Source organism: Delphinus delphis, chromosome 10, assembly GCF_949987515.2.
Source record: "Delphinus delphis chromosome 10, mDelDel1.2, whole genome shotgun sequence".
Classification (NCBI taxonomy): Eukaryota; Metazoa; Chordata; class Mammalia; order Artiodactyla; family Delphinidae; genus Delphinus; species Delphinus delphis.
In genome coordinates this window covers 54,923,070-54,931,778 of record NC_082692.2, presented here as the reverse complement: position 1 = coordinate 54,931,778, position 8,709 = coordinate 54,923,070, and the positions used below count along the sequence as shown (strand labels likewise).

The window sequence follows — 8,709 nt, the reverse complement described above, 5'->3', positions numbered from 1 at the left end:
TGAGCCATTTCTGTGCTGATGTCTATTTGTTATAGCAGCTAGATTTACCCTAAATAATACAGGGGACTATTTAGTTTAAAGTCAGAAGAACCCTGGTGGAAGTAACATTTGAGTTGAGACCTGAAATGTGAATTAAGGTTAGTTAGGCCATGCCCGAAGGGGAAAGTTAGCAGGGTGCAGGACCAAGTCTATAAAGGTGCTGAGAAAGCATCTGGGGAATGGAAGGGAGTCCAGTCAAGTTGGGAATCAGGTAGCCTGAAACACACTTTGAGAGGAAGACTGAGGCCAGATCCTACAGGACATTTTAATCATATTAAGGATCTGGGGTTTTCTTCTGGGGGAAAAAGGGGAATCTCTGAAGGATTTGAACCAGAGAAGTGACCTGTTGCACAGAGCTATATGCAACCATTTTGCAGAAACATACATGTAACATTTCCCCTGAGAATGAGTGTGCCTGTGAAAATGAAACATGGTCAAATTACTTTCTCCTCCTGTACCAGTTCCTCCTCTCTACTGACTTGCTGCTTGAAATTTGTGAAATATTAAAGCAAAGGAATAAGGAGTGACTTCCTCAGACAGTCAGAGGAGCAAGTCCATGAAGGCAGAAGTGGGAAGCCTTTGGTGTCTCTGCATCCAAAATTTTCTTTGTCTTGGTCTTCTTCCTAGAGTATACTTCCCCCACTTTTAATGTCTAGTATAGGGAGATAGCATTCATTTATATTTTTTCAATAATTTAATAACAAATACTTGGTGAGTGCCTACTATGTGCCAAGAACTGTTTTAGGCTCTAGAATTGATATAACTGTGAATGGAGGAGGCAAAGCTCATGTTTTGTGAATCTTACATTCTAGGGTATGAGATAAAAAAAAAGTCATGTTATCATGCCAGTCAGTGTAAGTATTGTGGGAAAAAATAAAACAAGGAAGCAACCAAAGAGGGACTGCTATTCTATACAGATGTTCCAGGGAAGGTTTTATCTGGAAATAACATTTGACCCAAGACCTGAATGAAATGAGAAAGAAAGCCATGGCAATTTGTGGAGGAAGAATCTTTCAGGAAGAGGGTAAAGGTGAAATGCCCTGGATGGGAATGTGTCTGACATACATGAAATTCATGAGTGTGTCAGGGAAAGAGACAGTCAAAGAGACCCCTCACCAGACCACTCTTATTCCAGGGTGACTGTGGGCATACCCAATTCTGCACCCCACTAAGGACAACATCAGAGGCTTAACACTGCAAGATGAGGGGACAGACTTCAATAAAATAATCCAGCCAGTCACTAGACAAATAAAAAATCAAATAGCAAGTCTAAGAAGGGGAGTACCTATATCCAGCCAGTTGTTATAATATTTTATCTAAAATATCCAGTTTCCAACAAAAAATTTATGAGGAATGCAAAGAAATAGCAAAGTATGACCCATATACCATAAAATGCAGGCAATGGAAACTGCTTCTAAAAGAGACCAGATGTCAGATAAAATATAAAAAGACTTCAAAGGAGCCATTATAAAAATGTTAAAGAACTAAAGAAAACAATGATTAAAGAAGTAAAGGAAGGTATGACAATACTATTCCATCAAATAGGAAATATCAGTAATGAGATAGTAATCAGTAATCATATTAAAGGGAAAAGTGGAATTTCTTGAATTGAAAAGTAGAATAAATGAAATAAAAATTCATTTGAGGGACTTAACAAAAGATTTGAACTGGCAGAAGAAACAATTAGCAGCCTTGAAGATAGACTGATGGAGATTATGTAATCTGAAAAAGAAAGAGAAAAAATTAATAAAGAAAAATGAACAGAGCCTCAGAGAAACACTGGTGCATTAAATGTGCCAATATGTGTATGATGAGAGTACCAGAAACAGAGAAGTGAAAACAGTAGAAAAAATATTGATGAAATAATGGGGATGAAAACATCCTAAATGAATGGAAAAACACTAACTTACACATCTAGGAAGCTCAGCAAACTTCGAGTAGAATAAATTTTCAAAGAGACGCAAATAGACACATCACAGCAAAAATGCTAAAAGCCAAAGATGATGAGAAAATCTGGAAAAGCATCAGGAGAAAAATGATTCGGTATTAACAAGGGAACCCAGTAAGATTAACATCTGACTTCTCAGCAGAAATAATGGATACCAGAAGGCAGTGGAATGATGTATTCAAAGTGCTAGAGGAAAAAACCTGTCAATCGAGAATCCCAGAACTGATGTCACCAACATAATGACATAGGTTGTTCCTAACTTCACTCCTCCTCACTATAAGAACAACTAACAACTATTCAAGAACATGACACCACTGAGAGAATCCTAGAATGCAGAGGTGAGGCTGAAGTCCCCCTGCCCACTGGAAATGTGGCCCCTGAAGCACGTTTCCAGTGAGAAGCTCATGTAACCAGGTAATCGTTTATAAGAAGGAAAGGCTAAACTAAATGATCTTTCTGAAATATATTATTTTCCAGTCAGGTAGACCTGAAAAGTGCTGTGAATAAGCTGCAGGAAGCAGGCTGGGGGCTGCTCTGCTCCTTACTTTTCAGTTGTTTTGTGGTCTAGATTGCAAAACAAATTGTTGGAGTGCATTTGTAATGCATTCCTCATAGCCCTTGCTGGGACTCTGAGAGGGAAACAGACGCTTTTCAGAAGACTGCTTAGTGGTAGGTACCAGACTATAATCATATAAGTCTGATTTTATAGAGAAGGAAACTGAGATTGAAAATGTTCAAACGGTGTATCCAAGGACAGACAGCTAAGAAACCCAGTGGCCAGGTTCATAGCCAGGTCCAAAGCCCTGAGATTTCTACTAAACCATACTGCCTTCTTTTACAGGTTAAGTAAAGTTAAAAAGCTAATCAAGCTTATTCCCCCAAATCTGTCCCCAGACGTCTGCTCAGTAGAGTACCTATATTTACTCAGGCAAAACCCATCGTATGAAAAGACTGAGCATAAGGCAGAAGTAAGCACACTTTTTTTTTTATAAAGGACCAAAGGGTAAACGTTTTAGGTTTTGTGAAGCTTACTGTCTCTTGTCCCAACTACTCAACTCTGCTCTTATAGTGTGAAAGCAGGCTTACTGCAGACAATACGTAAACAAATAGGTGTGGCTGTATTCCAGAGAAACTTAATGACACTGAAATCTGAATTTCATATAATTTTCACAGTATATTTCTTTCTCCCCCTCTCAACCATTAAAAAGTATAAAAACTATTCTTAACTCCTGGACTGTACAAAAACAGGAGGAAGGTAGGATTTGGTTTGGTCTGCAGGCCATAATAGTATACACACACAATGCTTGATAGTACTCTGATCATTAAACTCCTTGAATCTAGAGAAGGATTTTTCTCATGCTGAATTTTCAATCTTAATTCAACACACAGTAGTGAAATAGCAGTGTTTTAGAATAGGTAGAGGAGATATAGAACATGATAGCAATAGTAGGAAGAAAAACAGGTGACGAGCAACAAGAATAAAAAATTAGATGTGCTAAACTTCTAGAACACAGTTGGTTATGCACAGGTAATGTGTTTATCAATTTGTTGAAACAATACCAGGCTTATGTATGTATTTAATTTAAAGCAGTCTCAAATAAGACTTGTGGATTTTATAGAATTAATTTTTAGGGTAATCATTTAAAATGTCAAGATTGAATAGAGACTCATGTAAAATGAGTATAAGAGAAAAAGGCCTTTAATGGGATTCAATTATTTTGCTGTTTGGATAGTGTTTTGGAGTGGACTTGACGATTAAAGAAAAAAAAAGAGAGAAAAAGGAGTGGGTTTTATGAATGACTGAGTGAAATATGACCATTTCTCATATTTCATGTCCAAAGAACTGAATTAATGATAATAACACATTGTATTTGTGTAATATTTCATTATTTATAAAAAAGCCTCCCCATATGGCATCTTATTTAATTCATATACATGCTTTGCTGAGGTAGGTATTTCACTAGTTTAGTAATGAAAACCGAGGCTTATAAAGTTTAAGTGATTTTCAAGTGATACATTTAAGAACTTATGTTTAGAACTGGAACTCAAATATTTTCTGATTCTTAGTTGATTATCCTTTGGGATGTTGCTAGGTATTACATGAAAAAGACAGTTCTATAACCAAACTATTTGAAAAACGCTGGGATAAACTAGTGTCTTTGCTTCAGGACTTCCCAGAACCTTTCATTAAACTAATGTGAAATGTAAATTCCCAAAAGGAGAATATAGGATGTGGTATTTCCCAAATTTATTTGGTTCTAGAGTCCTTCTAGGTCAAGAGCTTGTGTTTCACGTGGCTCTGAATAAGAGTTAAGATTGGGCAAAAGTACCTAAACCTCTCTAAGCCCCTGTATCCTTGTCTGTAAAAAGCAGAGACACAAAAAAAAAAAAAAAAAAAAAAAAAAGCAGAGACACAGAGTTGATGCACTTGGCCCAGTGTCTACTACATGTAATTGCTTAATTATATGTAATTGCTGGATTACACATGATTGTTTGATAGCCATATATATATCAAGCACACACACTGGCAAGTCCAATCTCTTTTCAAAGATGAAGAACAATTCAGGGAAGTGACATGGTTCTCTCAAGTCATGAGGCGAGTAAGAGAGAGCTGGAACACAGACTTAAGTCTTCTAAACCTAAGGGCACAGTTTTATTTATCAAAACAAGAAAAATGGAACCAGATACCTGTTTTGATATTCAGGTCTGAATGAAAACTGGAAGATTATGGTCCTCACCTAGATTTTTTAAAGAGATAAAATAAACATGTGAATATCTGACAAGAGTGAGATGTCTGGCTGGTATTTTTGCTCACTTTCTATCCAAGGGATGTGTTTTCCTCTTTGATGAGATTGATTTGTAACTCCCTTCATTGTTAAACTACTGATCTCAATTTAACTACACAATTTGGGAGAGTTGGGGCTGTGCAATTTTTCCAGAAAATGATTAAGAAAAACTCTAAGAATATTGTGAACTGTATCAGGAACATGAATTCCTCTAACGAGGCAGTGGATCACTACTGATATTTTTCTCTCTAATTGGACTCAGAGCCCTGATAGCTTTTCATGAGTCGTGGCAGCTTGCTTTCAGCAAATGCATTTTTCACTTTGCAGTGGAGTATAACATGCTCTCCAAAGCCTGTGACACTCCTTTTCTTTCTCTAATTTGTTCCCCAACTTGAAGGTGAACATGGAAGCTTTCAGATACCTGCTATTCACAGTGACATGATGTTCATTTGACTTTTGTAGCCCTACATGTACAATTTCTCTGTTCCTGTAATATGTAGATGCATGGGGGTGGGGAGGGGTTGGTACAGAGCAGATGATGCCCAATGAGAAAATGGCTAAGGTAGTGGAGACACAGAAGAACCACAGCCATTCACACTCTTCCCCTTTGCACTTCATCTTGCTACTCTCCACTTGCCAGAGGAGGTGTTCCTCACAGGGTGGATTCCAAAACTGGAAATGAGTGACTTTATATATTTTATTGATACATGTATTTTGAAACATAAGTTAAAGTCCCAAAGAATGCTGTGAGACTGTAATAGGGAAGAACAAATCTGACTCCATATTAGATCTGTTCCTTTTAGTTTAAACCTTTGTGCTCTGCTTCCTGTGCTTAGTCGTTCTGGCTTTGCATCTTTTGTAAAAGGATGTTGCCTATCGGACTTCTCTGGTGGTGCAGTGGTTAAGAATCCGCCTGCCAATGCAGGGGACATGGGTTCGAGCCCTGGTCCGGGAAGATCCCACATGCCGCGGAGCAACTAAGCCCATGCACCACAACTACTGAGCCTGCACTCTAGAGCCCACAAGCCACAACTACTGAGCCTGCATGCCACAACTACTGAAGCCTGCATGCCACAACTACTGAGCCTGCATGCCACAACTACTGAAGCCCATGCACCTAGAGCCCATGCTCCACAATAAGAAAAGCCACCACAATGAGAAGCCTGTGCACTGCAACAAAGGGTAGCCCCCGCTCGCCGTAACTAGAGAAAGCCCATGTGCAGCAACGAAGACCCAATGCAGCTAAACATAAATAAATAAAATAATTTTTTAAAAAAAGGATGTTGCCTATAGCCTGCAATAAACAGCATAACTCATTCTCAAGGCTTTAGACCTTTAAGAGTCCATTCACATATAGAGATAAGAAGTGGCAGAACAGAGAATAACATTTGTCTTGTTGGAGGTTTACAGGAACATCACGACCTGACCTACACGGACAGATGTAAGAACAAAGGATTCTGACACCAAGAAGTTTGCAACAACTGACCACGCCCCTCCCTCACCTTGCCTTTAAAAGTGCTTTGCTGAAACCCTCCAAGGAGTTTGGGGTCTGTGGGGCACAAGCCACCCGTCTCCTTACATGGCCCTGCAATAAAACTCTCTCTGCTCCAAACTCTGATTTCGGTTTGTTTGGCACTGTGCATCGGGTAACAAGACATCATGAGAAACATGTCCTCGTGAAAATGGTTTCCTTGTTTACTGGGCTCTATTTGTTTAAAATGAGGTAGTAGTGGGGACTTCCCTGGTAGTCCAGTGGCTGAGACTCCATGCTCCCAATGCAGGGGGCCCAGGTTCGATCCCTGGTCAGGGAAGTAGATCCCACATGCATGCCGCAACTAAGAGTTCACATGCCGCAACTAAAGATTCTGTATGCTGCAACTAAAAAGATCCCACATTCCGCAACAAAGATCCCACGTGCCACAACTAAGACCCAACACAGCCAAATAAATAAATAAATAAATATTTAACAAAACAAAACAAAACAAAAAAGAAAATGGCTAAGGTGCAACTAGGGTGATTAGAGGAGCAGCAAGCCATACACTTTCAATCCAAGATGCCTACATGAATGTGCCATATAATTTACCATATTTGAATCATTTAATGGTACAAAACAGAAAGTTTCCAAATTATTTTTATCAGGCAGATACACATTCTTTAAAAAGTCTGCCAAATCTAGCACAATAGAAAAAAAAACTAGAGACCAAATTTAGTTATAAATATCCATGCAAATGTCTTTAAAGTGTAGCAAGTGTACTCCATTGTGCTTCCTGTGCCTGGTGCTTAGGAGATGTAATGATTGACAAGTTGCAGTGCCTGTCCTCAAGTAGCCTAAATTGAGACTAGGGGATCAAGGTAGAAAAATGATTTTACTACATAGTAGGGTAAGATAAGGACTATTGCAGATGGCACATGTATTGCTAGGGGGGCTCAAAGGAAGGTACTTGGTAATATTTGGTTTGGGCATATGAATAACAACTTGGAAGAGCTGCTCTTTGGGTTGAGTGGTGAAGAATCATGGCTAAGGGTCTCAGTTCTGCTTTTGTTCTGCCCAAGTCCAAATCCCAAGTCTGGGATTTAATTCTTATATACTATTTAATTGGTCCATCTTCATATGTAAGCTCACCTTTAGAGTCTGGGTATCCTGAAGAATACAGGGTCATACTAGGTTATTCTTGTTGGAAGTGATCACTTTCCTTATGTAGTTGTAATAGATAGCAAACATGGCCACAATTCTTTGTAGCTCCTCCCATCAAGAAGCAGAATCTGTTTCCTTATGCCTTGCATCTGGGCTGGCTTTGCCATTGACTTTGACTAGCAATGTGATGAAAATAGCAGTGTACCGGTTTCATGCCTGGTCTTTAAGAGGTTTTACATTTCCACTTACTGTTTTTTCTTTTTTCTGTTTTGTTTTGTCTGTTTTGCTAAGACTTTTATCGATATTTATTTTTTAATAGGATTACAGAGCTGGAAAGGGTCTTGGAGCTCTCGTCCTCATTCTTTTTTTTTTTTAATTTTACATTGGAGTATAGGTGATTAACAACGTTGTGTTAGTTTCAGGTGTAGAGCAAAGTGATTCAGTTATACATGTACATATATCTATTCTTTTTTGGATTCTTTTCCCATATACGTTATTACAGAGTGTTGAGTAGAGTTCCCTGTGCTATACAGTAGGTCCTTGTTGATTATCTATTTTATATAAAAATATGGAACGCTACACGAATTTGCCTGTCATCCTTGCACAGGGGCCATGGTAATCTTCCCTGAATGGTTCCAATTTTAGTACCTGTGCTGCTGAAGAGAGCACTTGTCCTCATTCTTTTAAACTTCTGAGAATCTTCTGAATTATAACCAATGCTCTTATAACACTTGCACACACACACACTTCCCAGCCATAGTTTGGTGCAGGCTTTGGTAAATTTCTGGAACTCTCCAGCCTCCCCTTTCTTGGCGGAGAAACTCACCCATTTTTTTAAAAGATTGATGTTATTGAGGTACGTAAGTTTCATGTGTACAACATTATATTTCTACCTCCGTATAACCTACAGCTTGCTCTCCGCCAAAAATTGTTTCCATACATCACCCTACAGTTGATACCCTTTACTTATTTTGCCCTACCTCACTGCCCTCCCCATCTGGTAACCACTATTCTGTTCTCTGTATTTATGTGTCTGTTTTGGTTTGGATTGTTCATGAATTTTCTTTGTTTTCTAATATTCCATACACGTGTGAAGTCATATGGTATTTGTCTTTCTCTGTCTGACTTATTCCACCTAGCATGATGCCCTCAAGGTCCATCCATGTTGTCACAAATGACAAGCTTTCATCTGTTTTTTTCTTTTTTGGTGTCTGTTTACTCACTGTTGATGGAGCCACATGCACAAGCTTGCACCATCCTGCTGGAGGAGGAGACTAGGTGGAGAGAGGATCCAGTCACCC

At 38.8% G+C, this 8,709-nt stretch overlaps 1 non-coding gene across 1 annotated transcript; it reads right to left on the bottom strand.

Moving 5' to 3' along the window:
* Window positions 1-7,970: 7,970 nt before the first annotated feature.
* On the bottom strand, window positions 7,971-8,077 carry LOC132433053 (U6 spliceosomal RNA). The gene has a single exon (XR_009521089.1). It is a non-coding gene; the product is annotated as a U6 spliceosomal RNA (small nuclear RNA).
* Between the last annotated feature and the right edge of the window lie 632 nt (window positions 8,078-8,709).